The sequence below is a fragment of the Scyliorhinus torazame genome, chromosome 10 (assembly GCF_047496885.1).
Source record: "Scyliorhinus torazame isolate Kashiwa2021f chromosome 10, sScyTor2.1, whole genome shotgun sequence".
In the NCBI taxonomy this organism is placed as follows: domain Eukaryota; kingdom Metazoa; phylum Chordata; class Chondrichthyes; order Carcharhiniformes; family Scyliorhinidae; genus Scyliorhinus; species Scyliorhinus torazame.
Window position 1 is genome coordinate 88,624,853 of NC_092716.1, and position 16,041 is coordinate 88,640,893.

At 46.8% G+C, this 16,041-nt stretch overlaps 1 protein-coding gene across 6 annotated transcripts in view; it reads right to left on the minus strand.

The window, feature by feature from the left end:
• fhod1 (formin homology 2 domain containing 1) overlaps positions 1-16,041 on the minus strand; it is a 591,964-nt gene that overhangs the window by 404,307 nt on the left and 171,616 nt on the right. The window lies entirely within an intron of this gene.

Below are 16,041 nucleotides of genomic sequence, written 5' to 3' on the forward strand. Positions count from 1 at the left end.
ACATTCTTCCTGTCCCTGGCGATTCCAAAACTTCCAGCAAGATAAGCTTAGTAACAATCTGCTGTTTGAAGCATTGTCTGCAAATAGGATATCTAACGTTCAAAGGGGTTACCGGGTTATACTTCAGATTCTTTGTAATGTATCCTGGATCTACAATGTTATTCATATACATTTTCTGATTGTCAAGAGTCCAAATCCTAATTTAGTTCAGTTTAATGACAGGAAATGGGAGCCAAGATGAGGCAATGTGACTAAAGTAACAATTAATGATGGGCAGCATCATTCTATTCACTGCTTTGTCTCAATCTGGATTCAAAGATAAATTGTGATAGATCTGGGCTTTGGATAAATGTGGGGAGTGTGTTGTGGAAAATGGCTCTTCCAGAGACTCAGAGGTTTTTGGGGGTGGAGACGGTCACGTGCAGTACCTTACGGACAGAGGCTAAAAGTAGACTGTTAGATTTGGCAAAAACATTGCAGTTAACATTACCTGACAAAATGTGAAAAGATGAGGTAATTATGGCGGTGGCAAAGCATTTAAGGTTGCCTGAGATACAATTTGTCTCATTGGAAATGACAAAAATTCAGTTGCAAATTAAACAAATGGAACATGAGAAAGAATTAAAGCAGCTTGAATACGAAAAAGAGAGCGAGGAAAAAGAAAAGGAGAGAGAAGAAAGGAGAAAAGAATAGCCCTAGCAGAACAAAAAGAAAGAGAAAGGGAGATACAGATCAGGGAAAAAGATAAAGAGAGAGAGAGTTTGAACTTCAGCAAATGGCCATGAAGCATGACAATCAGTTAAAATTAGCAGACGCAAGGGAAACATACAGTTGGATGATAGTGATGAGGATAGTGACAAAGAGCATCAAAGTCGAAGGCTTGGTGGGAATCTATTTAAATGTGTCCAAGCATTGCCAAGGTTTGGTGAGAAGGAGGTAGAAGCCTTTTTCATTTCATTTGAGAAGGTAGCTAAACAAATGAAATGGCCACAGGACATGTGGGTGTTACTGATTCAAACAAAGCTGGTAGGTAGAGCTAGTGAAGTGTTTGCGTCACTACCAGAGGAGGTATCTGAGTCGTATGAGGAGGTGAAAAAATCCATCTTAGGTACATATGAACTCGTGCCTGAAGCCTACAGACAAAGGTTTAGAAATTTAAGGAAAGAATTTGGTCAAACATACATGCAGTTTGAAAGGGTCAAACAGAATAATTTTGATAGGTGGATAAGGGCTTTGAAAATAGACCAAACGTATGAAGCTCTCAGAGAAATTATACTTTTGGAGGAGTTTAAAAGTTCAATTCCTGATGTAGTGAGAATTCATGTGGAAGAGCAGAGGGTTAAAACTGCGAGGTTAGCAGCAGAAATGGCAGATGATTATGAATTAGTTCATAAATCAAAGCTTGGTTTCCGACATCAGTTTCAGCCTGTGAGGGATAGAAACTGGGGACATGAGAAATACTCAAGTGGGAAAGGTAAAGGTGATCTGATGGGAGATAATAAGGAGAGTGTACCTCAGATTATAAAAGAAATCCAGGAGGGTGGAAAAGAAATGAAAAGTTTCAAATGTTTTCACTGCAATAAAGTAGGCCATGTAAAGTCACAGTGTTGGTGGTTGAAGAAAAGCACTGGAAAGGCTGATGTCGTAAAACAGGATAAGACAGTGGGGTTTGTTAGAGTGGTAAAGGAAAGCCCAAGTGAAGCGAAGGAGGTGCAAAAGATTGTACAGCCTGTTCAAGAGGTGATTGATAAGAAGGTGCCAGATGTCTTTAAAGAATTTACTTGTGTGGGTAAAGTTTACTCATGTGTATCAGGAGGAGCAGGTAAAGAAGTCACAATTTTAAGAGATACGGGAGCTAGTCAATCTTTAATGGTAAGAGATGAGGAGTTATGTAGTTTGGGAAGAATGTTGCCAGAAAAGGTGGTAATATGTGGAATTCAGGGTGAGAGGAGTAGCGTTCAATTATATAAGATAAGGTTGGAAAGTCCAGTAAAGAGTGGTGAAGTGGTAGTAGGAGTAATAGAGAAACTATCTTGTCCAGGAATACAGTTCATCTTGGGTAATGATTTGGCTGGATCGCAAGTGGGAATGATGCCTACTGTGGTTGATAAGCCAGTGGAAAGTCAGACAACTGAAGTGTTGCAGGACGAATATCCTGGGATTTTTCCGGATTGTGTAGTAACAAGGACGCAAAGGCACAGGTTAAGACAAGAGGACAAATCAAACAGTGAAGATGAAGTTGAAGTGCAATTATCAGAAACGATTTTTGATCAGATGGTTGAAAAGGAACAAGAACAGGTGGAGGATGAGGCGGATATTTTTAGTTCAGGAAAATTGGTGGAGTTACAACAAAAGATATAGAAATAAAACTGATGTATCAGAAAGCGTATACGGAAGAAAAATCTGAGTGTATAGCAGAGTGTTATTACCGTAAAAGTAATGTCATGATTAGAAAATGGAGACCTTTACATATGCAGGCGGATGAAAAGTGGGCAGAAGTTCATCAAGTAGTATTGCCGGTAGGGTATATAAAGGTGTTGCGAGTTGCACGTGAGGTACCAGTGGGAGGTCATTTGAGAATAAGGAAAACTCAAGCTAAAATCCAGAAACATTTTTATTGGCCTGGATTACATAAAGATGTAGTTAAATTTTGTCAATCATGTCACACATGTCAAGGGATAGGGAAACTTCAAGCAGTGATAAAACCAGCACCCTTAATACCTATTCCAGCATTTGAGGAACCTTTTACAAGGGTCCTAATCGATTGCGTGGGACCGCTTCCGAAAACAAAAAGTGAGAATCAATATCTTTTGACTATAATGGATGTGTCTACTAAGTTTCCAGAGGCCATTCCAGTACGTAATATTACAGCGAAAAAGATTGTGGAGGAGTTACTTAAGTTCTTTACTAGATGTGGACTACCCACAGAAATACAATCGGATCAAGGATCAAATTTTACCTCAAAGTTATGCAAAGAAGTTATGGATAGCTTAGGAATAAAACAATTTAAATCAACTGCGTACCATCCAGAATCGCAGGGAGTGTTAGAAAGGTGGCATCAGACATTAAAGACAATGTTGAGGGCTTATTGTCAAGATTATCCAGAGGATTGGGATAAAGGAATTCCATTCGTACTGTTTGCAATTAGGGATGCACCTGATGAGTCAACCAAATTTAGTCCTTTTGAACTAATTTTTGGTCAGAGGACCACTTAAATTGATTGAGGAAAAATTGGTGAGTGAGAAATCGGAAATTACATTATTGGATTACGTGTCAAATTTTAGGTAACGATTAAATAGAGCAGGTGAATTGACCAGACAACATTTAAAAGGTGCACAAAATGTGATGAAACGGGTAGCTGACAAGAAATCCAAAGTTCGTACTTTTGCCAGTGGGGATAATGTTGTTACCAGTTGTAGGTGAACCTTTAAAAGCAAGGTTTTGTGGACCTTATCAGATTGAAAGGAAATTAAGTGAGGTGAATTATGTGGTAAAAACACCAGATAGAAGAAAGACTCACCGAGTGTGTCATGTGAATATGCTTAAAAGGTACTTTGAAAGGGAAGGAGAGAAAAAGGAGGAGGTTTAAATGATTCTAACTCAAAGTGACGAACCAAATCCAGATGACTGTGAATCTGACATACCTCAAATTAAATTGGAAAATGAGGATGTTCTTAAAAATTGGGATAAATTGTTGGGTTATCTTCCAGAGGAAAAACGAACTGATCTGAAAGAGTTATTGATATCACATGGGCAAGTTTGTAGAGATAAATTGGGAAGTACTAAAATGGCTATACATGATGTAGATGTGGGAAATGCTGTTCCGATCAAACAACATCCATATAGACTTAACCCTTTAAAATTGGCACAGGTTAACAAACAGATTGAGAGTATGCTTAAAAATGGCATAATTGAAGTGGGTTGCAGCCAATGCAGCTCACCCATAGTGATGGTCCCTAAACCAGACGGTACCCAACTGTGGTGTGTGGACTATAGAAAGGTTAATGCAGTTACAAGAACGGATTCTTATCCTATCCCACTTTTGGAGGATTGCATTGAGTAAGTGGGACAATCAGCATTTATTTCCAAATTGGATTTACTTACAGGTTACTGGCAGGTACCTTTATCCAAAAGGGCGAAGGAGATTTCAGCTTTTGTGACTCCAGATGGTATATACCAATTCAAAGTTATGCCATTTGGCATGAACAACGCCCCAGCCACATTTCAGCGATTACCTAACAAAGCTGTTTCAGGATTACCCAATTGTGCGGTATACATCGACGATCTGGTAATTTTCTGCCAGACATGGACAGAACATTTGAAACATCTGATGGAGTTATTCGATCAACTTCAGGAGGCGGGTTTGGTGATAAACCTAGCCAAATGTGAATTTGGAAAAGCCCGAATCACTTTCCTTGAGGAGTTTCCGATACCCTCAAGACAAAGGGAAATTATGCGATTTCTTGGCATGAGTGGATTTGATCGAACATTTGTGCAAACGTTTTGTAGCGTGATTACTCCACTGATGGACCTGTTGAAGAACCGTCGCAAAGTTCAATGGGCAGCGGACTTTCAACAGGCATTTGACTGCCTGAAAACTGTGATAACCAATGCTCCTGTGTTGGAGAATTGCAAAGGACTCTGTGATCAGATTGAACTAAATTATCTGACTTTAAAGAGAAATGCCGAGGAGTAGAGAAATGGATGGATCGTGCAGAGACCTTCTTGTTCAAAGCGACTGTCAATCGAGACAAATTTCAGTTGGAGGAAGAAGGCAAAAATGGACTATATTAATTGTACCAGTTTGCGTGTGTTGTTTTTTTTAAATGAAAAGTAAAATTACTGTGTGCATTTCTTAAAGGATGGTGTAAAGGTGAAAAATGAAACCATCTTGAAGTTAATGGCGTTTTTCCTTTCTTGGGGGGGGGGGAGGTGTCATGTGAGAGTACCCTTTAAGAAATGGGTGTTTAAGAAATGTACCTTTAAGAAATGGAGCTGCTCATGTTACTGGAGTGATGTCAGAGTGTGGGTGGAGCTGAGCTCCACTTCTGCTTTTTGAGTTTCAGTTTGAGAAGAGCTTGGGTGTATCTGTGTTTTTCAGGGTGCTGCATCTGAAGTCTGCCATCCAAAGACTATCTTAATCATTTGGTGAATTCAGAATTATAAATGATTTCAGTATTGAATGTAAACCCTAATGTGCTCCTGTTTAGAGGTTTGTTAAGTTTTTGGATGTTAAAAGTACAGCATACAGATTACTTCGTGTTTTATTCTTTGGGGGATGTATTTGAATTAATGGTTGCTAAGATATTCACTGTTTGTTTTAAAAAGGTTAACTTGAGTTCATAGAATAAACATGGTTTTGTTTTAAAAACCACTGGTCCATTTTCTGCTGTACCACATCTGTAGAGTACGTTGTGTGCTCCCCATACCACAATCTATTAAAAGTTGTGGATCAGGTGAACTCCATTATACACTTTGGGATTCTCTAAACCCTGGCCCTTAACAACTGCCTCCAATGCCATGACATCTTTCCTCAAATAAGAGGACCAAAACTATGCACAATACTCCAGGTGTGATTTCACCAATGTTTTGTACAGTTGCAACACTTCCTTACCATATACTCTATTCCTTTAGCTATAAATGCCACCATTCACTTACTTTATTATCTGCTGTAGCTGCATGCTAGTTTTCTGCGAATCATGCACGAGGACACCCAGATCCCTCTGCACCAGAGCTCCCCGAAGTCTCTCCTCATTTTGACAATAAGTTGCCATTCCATTTGTCTGACCAAAATGGATGACCTCACACTTATCCATGTTAAACTCCATCTGCCACATGTTGGCCCACTCACCTAACCTATCTCTATCCATTTGTACGGTTCTTATTTCCTCATTGCAACTTACTATCCTACCTAGTTTAGCATCATCTGCAAGTTTGGCTGTAAAATCTTCTATCCCTGTATCTAATAAACTTGGGTAACTTGTAAATATTTTGGATAAAGACTTTGGGGGGAGTTATAGTATAAGGGTCTGACGCATAATGGGTTAACATGGGACTGAGTATAGTACTGCCCACACAGCGATGCAAGAGGAAAAATGACCCACACCTAGCAGTCAGCATAGTGTTGGACAGAGCCAAATGCAGAAGCAGGCACGAAGATAGCTCCTAGCTTGGAGCTTTTTGTACCTATGTATGTAGTTTCTAGTAGTTAATATGTACTTACTGTTGAACTACACAAGACTACAACTATCTTAATATGACATGCCAAACTATGCCCAACACCTCACAATAAAGACAGACATCGGGCCAGATTCTGAGGCTAAGTGCGGAGGATCCGTGACGTTTACTTGGAAAAAAATCAGTGCCGCCCACTCACTGATGCTGCGACCGGTAAGGGGCTAGCAGCCACGCCACATAAAGTCCTGGCCTCCACGAAATGAACGGCCGGAGAATGGCCAGGTTCGTGGCCGAGCATACGCACGGCGATGACCTGCAGCAGTTGCACCGTAAAACATGGTGCCGGCCGTGCGCGGACCCGACCTGCCAGATAGTTCCCCCTGGACACCCACTCGCCACCCCTCACCAGTCCCCCCAGCCCTTGTGGAAGCCCTCCCGGCCACCAGCACGGCTCCCGCCCGACTGTGGCGGCGCTGGGCACAATCCGCAGCCACCACGCCGGGTTCCGGCACGGCTGAAACCAGATGTGAACTGCGCCGCCGTGAACTTGGCCCATCTGGGGCAGAGCATCGGGGGGGGGGGGGGTGCATTCAGGCGACGCACTGAGGTCGTCCCAATGGCGTGTGGCGCGTGCCAAAATGACGCCATTTCGAAGGGAACGGAACATACAAAACCTGCGTCAAACAGGCGCCGTGCCCAATTTTGTCATAATAAGGGATTTTCCGCACAATCGCCGAATACGAAGAATCTCCCCCCGATCTCTTTCACAAGAGTCCTTCCTTCAGTAAACATCGGTCCTCCAGTTAACATCTGCCCTCCAGTTAAAATCCTCTGCGGTTAATTATAGACACATAATTGTTCTTCAAAGAACATAGAACATACAGTGCAGGAGGCCATTCGACCCATCGAGCCTGCACCTGTGGTGTTGGGTGTTCTGACACACAGAAGAGCCAACACAGTTGCATATGGTACAACGCTTCTTTATTTAAACTCACTATTTACAACTTGGTCTTTGCACTCTGCACGTGGGGGGCTCCCTGCTTGTGGTGTTTCAACAGCTCTTTCTTGTTTCCTTCTCCCCAGACCTACTGACCTCCAGGTGTCGTGCTCGTGCTTTTTATGTGGTTGGTGTTCTTGTCTGTGATTGGTTGTGGTGTTGTGTACTCTGATTTGCCTGTTAGTGTGTCCATCATGATGTGTGTGTTTGAATATCATGACATCCCCCCTTTTTACAAAGATATGTGCCTACGTGGTAATAAATATGATCGTGACGTGAGTGCATCTAAGAGTGTGTGTGTGTCGTGTGCAGCATGTGTCTATGACGGAACTATGTACATGGGGCGATGTCGAGTGCGTCACATGAATCCAGTTGTACCATAACATAACAGAAATGCGAACGAGAGAAGAAGAAAGAAAATTTGAACAGTTGTCCAGTCAGACGACATCTGGAACGATAAACAACAACAGGTTATCATGTAAAATTGTCCAACTTATTAAACATATGAACTGTATTATAAGTCCATTCTAATGGGTTTGCGACGAATTCGGGTTGACCGCCTTAAGGGTGGATCAAGAACCACCGGCTGCTGTGCAGGCATGGCCATGGGTGGCGATGGAAAGGGCGTGATGTGCGGCAGCTCCACAAAGTCATCCTCGGAAGCCTGTTGAGGATCTGGCGTGTTGTGTGGCTGTGAGCGTGGAAGTCGGCGAAGGGCGCGCCGATTGCGGCGACGCACGGAACCATCCGGCATGCGAACCAGGAACGAGCGGGGAGCCACTTGTCGGAGGACTTCGGCCGGTGCTGACCAGCCACCATACGGTTGATGGACGCGTACTTTGTCTCCGGAGGACAGGGGGGGCAGGTCCGTCGCTCGTGTGTCGTACCGACCTTTCTGGCGATCACGCTGCAGTTGCATGTTCCGAAGAACCGCCTCATGGTCTGTTGTCGGTGCCAGGACGGAAGGTACCGTCGTCCTGAGGGAGCGACCCATTAGTAGCTGCGCTGGCGAGAGGCCCGTGGATAACGGGGCCGATCGATAGGCCAGCAAGGCAAGGTTAAAGTCCGATCCGTCATCAGCCGCCTTGCACAGGAGCCGCTTTGCGATGTGGACACCCTTTTCAGCCTTCCCGTTCGATTGTGGATGCAGAGGGCTGGATGTCACATGAGTGAAACCATATGCTGCGGCAAAGGACGACCATTCACGGCTGGCAAAACAAGGTCCATTGTCTGACATGACAGTCCTTGGAATGCCGTGGCGAGCAAACGTTTCCTTGCAGGCCCCAATGACTGCGGACGACGTCAGATCATGGAGAGGCATGACTTCCGGGTAGTTTGAGAAGTAGTCTATAATAACAATGTAATCTCTGCCGAGCGCGTGAAATAGGTCAACACCCACCTTCGCCCAGGGGGACGTCACCATCTCGTGTGGTAGAAGTGTTTCCGGAGGTTGCGCTGGCTGAAACCTCTGACAGGTTGTGCAGTTGAGCACCATGTTGGCTATGTCTTCATTAATACCCGGCCAATATACCGCCTCCCGGGCCCTTCGTCTGCATTTTTCGACGCCCAAGTGGCCTTCGTGTAGTTGACGAAGAATCATCTGGCGCACACTGTGTGGAATGACGATCCTATGCGATTTCATAAGGACCCCGTCTATATTGGTGAGATCATCTCGCACATTATAAAACTGGGGGCACTGCCCTTTTAGCCACCCTTCCGTCATGTGGCGCATCACTCGCTGCAGCAGAGGGTCAGTCGCCGTCTCTGCGCGTATGTGGGCCAGACAAGGATCATCAGCTGGCATATTTGCTGCTGTCAGAGTCACGTGTGCCTCAATTTGACGCACGAACCCCTCCGCATCTGGTGGTGTGCTCACTGCTCGGGAAAGAGTGTCCGCCACTATGAGTTCCTTCCCCGGAGTGTAGATCAGTTCAAAATCGTACCTCCTGAGTTTAAGTAAGATGCGCTGGAGGCGAGGAGTCATGTCGTTCAGGTCTTTGTTAATGATGTTGACCAGGGGGCGGTGGTCAGTTTCGACCGTGAATCGTGGCAGGCCATACACATAGTCGTGGAACTTGTCCAGTCCAGTTAACAAGCCCAGGCATTCTTTTTCGATTTGCGCGTAGCGCTGTTCGGTAGGGGTCATGGCTCGTGAGGCATACGCAACCGGGGCCCATGATGACGTGCTGTCTTTTTGCAGGAGTACCGCTCCAATACCAGATTGGCTGGCGTCTGTTGAGATCTTTGTAGGGCGAGTCGTGTCAAAGAAGGCCAGCACTGGTGCCGTGACCAGTTTGTGCTTGAGCTCCTCCCATTCCCGTTGATGCGACTGGTGCCAGTTGAATTCCGTCGATTTTTTTACGAGATGGCGCATGTTTGTTGTATGAGAAGCCAGGTTGGGAATGAACTTCCCAAGGAAGTTGACCATGCCCAGGAATCTTAAGACAGCCTTCTTGTCAGCCGGTCGTGGCATGGCTGTGATGGCGCTAACCTTGTCTGCATCGGGACGGACCCCGGACCTTGAGATGTGGTCCCCGAGGAATTTCAGCTCCGTCTGGCCGAAAGCACACTTCGCACGGTTGAGACGCAGGCCATTTTGCCGTATGCGGGTGAAGACACGTCGAAGACGATGCATGTGTTCCTGCGGAGTGGTGGACCAAATGATGATATCGTCCACATATACACGTACCCCTTCGATGCCTTCCATCATCTGCTCCATAATGCGGTGGAATACTTCAGATGCCGAAATGATGCCGAATGGCATCCGGTTGTAGCAGAATCTGCCAAAAGGGGTGTTGAATGTGCATAGTCTTCGGCTGGCCGGGTCCAGTTTGATCTGCCAGAATCCTTTGGACGCATCCAATTTAGTGAATATGTTGGCTCGCGCCATCTCGCTGGTGAGGTCTTCTCGTTTCGGGATGGGATAGTGTTCCCGCATGATGTTGTTGTTCAGATCTTTTGGATCTATACATATACGGAGCTCGCCAGAGGGCTTCTTTACACAGACCATGGAGCTGACCCATGGCGTGGGCTCCGTGACCTTGGATAGGACCCCTTGGTCCTGAAGAATCTGCAGTTGTGCCTTGAGGCGGTCTTTGAGAGGCGCAGGAACCCTGCGAGGTGCGTGAACGACAGGGATGGCGTCCGGTCTGAGTCGAATCTTGTACGTGTGTGGCAATGTCCCCATGCCTTCAAAAACCTCCTGGTTGTGAGCGAGGAGGGAATGGAGATTCGCGTGGAACTCAGCATCCGGGAAGTCGGATATCTCATCTGGAGAGAGAGACATGATGCGCTGTACCAGGTGAAGGACCTTACACGCTTGTGCGCCCAGTAACGAGTCCTTTGATGAGCCCACAACTTCGAAGGGGAGTGTGGCCGTGTACCTCTTGTGAGTCACCTGTAGCTGGCAAGATCCTACGGACGGGATAACGTTCCCGTTATAGTCAACCATCTTAAGCCGGGATGGTGTGATGGGTGGTTTGACCTTCATGGCCTGGACTGCAGAGTAAGCAATCAGGTTGGCGGATGCGCCGGTGTCCAGACGGAAGGCGACGCGCGATCGGTTGACCGTCAGGGTGGCACACCACTCATCGTCTGGATTGATGGCATTGACCTTGTTGACATCAATGACGGCAACTCGGAAGTCATCCTGGTCATCTGCATCACTTAACTGTAAGTCGTGATGCGTGGGCTGGACGGTCCTGACTCGTGTGCGAGGTTGTCGAGGATGCGCCGGATCCATGGGTTGAGCCGCACGACAGCGGGCTGCGTAGTGGCCTATCATGGCACATCTGTTGCACTGTTGGTATTTTGCAGGACATTGCCCTTTTAAGTGTAGACCTCCACACTTGCTGCACGTCATGACGTCACGACGTTCGTTGCGCCACTGCGCATGCGCAGTGCGATCTTGCGGTGGGCGCGCCTGCGCAGTGCGTCCCTCGTTGTGGCCGTTATTCTTGGCGCGCACCTGCGCGGGAGACCGCGAAAAGCGCGGGAAGCGGCCGCTGTCGTCCGGGCCGTGGGGCGGGAAGAAATCGACGGCCTGGATGCGTTCAACGTCGTGGGCGGCCTGGCTTGCCGATTCGACGGCTGGGGACCCCCTCCGTGCCAACTCGGACGCCTGAAATCGGGCAAAACGGCAGGCAGCATTTTCATGGAGGACACAGGCTTCCACAGCAGACGCTAAGGTGAGGCTCTTTATTTTAAGAAGCTGCTGGCGTAGGCCACTAGAGGCAACGCCAAAAACAATCTGGTCCCTGATCATGGACTCTGTGGTGGTGCCGTAACCGCAGGACTGCGCTAGAATCCGGAGGTGCGTCAAAAAGGGTTGAAAAAGCTCCTCCTTACCTTGCAGGCGTTGCTGAAAGATGTATCTTTCGAAAGTTTCGTTTACTTCAGTTTGAAAGTGCTGGTCCATTTTGAGGATGACCGTGTCATATTTGGCCTGGTTTTCGCCTTCCTCGAACACCAGTGAATTAAAGACATCGTTTGGGTGGGGGCCTGCGTAGAAGAGGAGCATTGCAATCTTCGAATCATCCGAGACATTCTGTTTTTCGGTGGCACGGATGTACAGGTCAAATCGCTGCCTGTAGAGCTTCCAGTTGGTGCCTAGGTTCCCCGTGACTTGCATCGGCTGCGGTTTGCCGGTGTGGTCCATGTCCAGAATGGCAGGTTGGTAGGCAGGTATCGATCCACTCCTGTACCATGTGGTGTTGGGTGTTCTGACACACAGAAGAGCCAACACAGTTGCATATGGTACAACGCTTCTTTATTTAAACTCACTATTTACAACTTGGTCTTTGCACTCTGCACGTGGGGGGCTCCCTGCTTGTGGTGTTTCAACAGCTCTTTCTTGTTTCCTTCTCCCCAGACCTACTGACCTCCAGGTGTCGTGCTCGTGCTTTTTATGTGGTTGGTGTTCTTGTCTGTGATTGGTTGTGGTGTTGTGTACTCTGATTTGCCTGTTAGTGTGTCCATCATGATGTGTGTGTTTGAATATCATGACAGCACCGACACAATTAAGCCCTCACTTCCACCCTATCCCCATAACCCAATAATCCCTCCCAACCCTTTTTGGACACTAAGGGCAAGTTAGCTTGGGCAATCCACCTAAACTGCACGTCTTTGGACTGTGGGAGGAAACCGGAGCACCCGGAGGAAACCCACGCAGACACGGGGAGAACGTGCAGACTCCGCACAGACAGTGACCCAGCGGGGAATCGAACCTGGGAGTCTGGTGCTGTGAAGCCACAGTGCTATCCACTTGTGCTACCATGCTGCCAGCTAAGAACTCTGTGAGACATCCTTCTCATCAACTGTTAGCCACACTCATTTCCTGTGAGCTATTTACCTCAGGGTCTTGGTATAATAACACTAACACAGGTATCAGCTCAATTTCAGAAGCAGGCGTTACTCAATCTCAAGTCAAGGGTAATTAGGCCAGTCTCTGGAAGCTAGCCATTCAGTGGATACAATAATCTGTGTTTTTGTCATCAGACAGCAACGATGTAACAGATATGAGATATGGGTAATTATAAGCCAGTTAGGTTAACTTCAGGAGTAGGGAAGATGCTGGAATCTATCATCAAAGAAGAAATAGTGAGGCATCAGGATGGAAATTGTCCCATTGGGCAGACGCAGAATGGGTTCATAAAGGGCAGGTCATGCCTAACTAATTTAGTGGAATTTTTTGAGGACATTAACAGTGCGGTAGATAACCGGGAGCCAATGGATGTGGTATATCTGGATTTCCAGAAAGCTTTTGACAAGGTGCCACACAAAAGGTTGCTGCATAAGATAAAGATGCATGGCATTAAGGGTAAAGTAGCAGCATGGATAAAGGATTGGTTAATTAATAGAAAGCAAAAAGTGGGGATTAATGGGTGTTTCTCTGGTTGGCAATCAGTAGCTAGTGGTGTCCCTCAGGGATTGTTGGGCCCGCAGTTGTTCACAATTTACATAGATGATCTGGAGTTGGGGACCAAGTGCAATGTGTCCAAGTTTGCAGACGACACTAAGATGAGTGGTAAATCATCATAAAAAAAAGTGCGGAGGATACTGAAAGTCTGCAGAGGGATTTGGATAGGTTAAGTGAATGGGCTAGGGTCTGGCAGATGGAATACAATGTTGACACATGTGAGGTGATCAATTTTGGTAGGACTAACAGCAAAAGGGATTATTATTTAAATGATAATATATTAAAACATGCTGCTTTGCAGAGGGACCTGGGTGTCCTAGTGTATGAATCGCAAAAAGTTGGTTTACAGGTGCAACAGGTTATTAAGAAGGCGAATGGAGTTTTGTCCTTCATTGTGAGAGGGATGGAGTTTAAGAATAGGGAGGTCTTGCTGCAACTGTATAAGGTGTTAGTGATGCCACACCTGGAATATTGTGTTCAGTTTTGGTCTCCTTACCTGAGAAAGGATGTACTGGCGCTGGAGGATGTGCAGAGGTGAATCACTAGGTTAATCCCAGAGTTGAGGGGATTGGATTACGAGGAGAGGTGGAGTAGACTGGGACTGTACTCGTTGGAATTTAGAAGGATGTGGGCGGGGAATCTTATAGAAACATATAAAATTATGAAGGGAATAGATAGGATAGATGCAGGGAGGTTGTTTCCACTAGCGCGTGAAAGCAGAACTGGGGGGCATAGCCTCAAAATAAGGGGAAGTAGATTTCGGACTGATCTTAGGAGGCACCTCTTCCCCCAAAGGGTTGTGAATCTATGGAATTTCCTGCCCAGTGAAGCAGTTGCGGCTCCTTCATTAAATGTTTTCAAAATAAAGATAGATAGTTTTTTGAAGAATAAAGGAATAAAGGGTTATGGTGTTCAGGCAAGAAAGTGGAGCTGAGTCTACAATAGATCAGCCATGATCTCATTGAATGGCAGAGCAGGCTTGAAAGGCCAGATGCCCTACTCTTGCTCCTAGTTCTTATATTCTTATGCTCTTATGTTGAGTGACATAACCATCAGTGGAAACTTTACCAAGAGTCCAATCTACAAAACTGACATTTTTTTTTATCATCAGTTGTGTTTGTGGTGGTATGTATTAGGGGTCATGTGGGACCTGTGAAGCCGAGATGCTATTAGCTGACAGATCCCGGGTCCTGGTTGGATCTGCCGACTTCTGGCTCCGCCCTGAAGGCGGAGTATAAGAACCCTAGCTTCTCCCCGCAGCTTCATTCTGTTGCTGAGCTGCTGGGGACAAGCATCGCTTAATAAAGCCTGGATCGACTTCATCACTTCTCGTCTCTTGTAAGTCATTGTGCGCTACAGTGATTTTATGGTGAAAGGTTTAAAACCAAAACCATTTCTTTATAGGAAAACCAAAGTGTAGGTTTCCATTGTAACTTATCCTCTAACTGCAGTCTACACTGCAGCCAGCTTCATTGTGTTATAAGTTCAAGAAGGGGAGTAGGGATAACCCCGGTAACTATAGACCAGTGAGCCTTACTTCTGTTGTGGGCAAAATCTTGGAAAGGTTTATAAGAGATAGGATGTATAATCATCTGGAAAGGAATAATTTGATTAGAGATAGTCAACACGGTTTTGTGAAGGGTAGGTCATGCCTCACAAACCTTATAGAGTTCTTTGAGAAGGTGACCAAACAGGTGGATGAGGGTAAAGTAGTTGATGTGGTGTATATGGATTTCAGTAAAGCGTTTGATAAGGTTCCCCATGGTAGGCTACTGCAGAAAATACGGACGCATGGGATTCAGGGTAATTTAGCAGTTTGGATCCGAAATAGGCTAGCTGGAAGAAGACAAAGGGTGGTGGTTGATGGGCTTTAGAGTGTTTCACAGGTCGGCGCAACATCGAGGGCCGAAGGGCCTGTACTGCGCTGTAAGGTTCTATGTTCTAAGTGGTTTCAGAGCAAAGCAAAGTACAGTAATCAGTTTCTACCGATTGAGTATCTATTGACCTCAGTACCTCCGGCAGGAAGATCGGTTTTAAAATAAAGAGAGTGGCTTGTGTACTCCTGGTTTGCCTCATTAAAATGCACACACTTACTCAAGACCCTTTGATAATTCCCGCCTCAATGACACCGGATATTTAAGAAAAATACTTACACACCGTTAGCAGTTCAACTGTTTGGGGCAAATGTAACCCGCAAAATGCACCCCCACCCCCGCAACAGCACTGTAGGTGGTTCAAGAAAGTGTTCGCCACCACTTTCTCAAGGGCAATGAGGGATGAATAATAAATGCTGGCCTTTCCAGCAAACTCCAGGGGCGTCATTCTCCGACCCCCCCAGAGGGTCGGAGAATAGCCGTTGGCCGCCGTGAATCCCGCCCCCGCCGGTTGCCGAAGTCTCCGAAGGGAGCAAAGTCGGCGGGGCGTTAATGGCGCCGCTGCCGCGGAGAATGTCACGGGTCTGCGCAAGGCAGCCGATTTTCGGCCTGCCGATATTCTCCCTTCCGGATGGGCCGAAGTCCGTTCACGTCGACGTGAATCAAACCTCCTTTTCATCGGCATGACCCGGTGCTCCAGGCTCACGCCAACCAGCGTGAAGGTGAGTGACGGCCTGGGGGGTTGGCTCTGGGCAGGCAATGGCGTGGCCGCAGTCTGATTGCGTGAGGAGAGGTGTGTCTCGGGTTGTGTGTGTGTGTGTGTGTGTGTGTGCGGCGGGGGGGGGGGTGGTTAGAGTAGGCTGGGCTCCGGGGGAGTGCCGGGAGTGGGTCCGTGCCGGGGTGGAGGTTGGGGGGGGGTCCGTGCCGGGGTGGAGGTTGGGGGGGGGTCCGTGCCGGGGTGGAGGTTGGGGGGGGGTCCGTGCTGGGGTGGAGGTTGGGGGGGGGGTCCGTGCTGGGGTGGAGGTTGGGGGGGGTCCGTGCTGGGGTGGAGGTTGGGGGGGGGTCCGTGCTGGGGT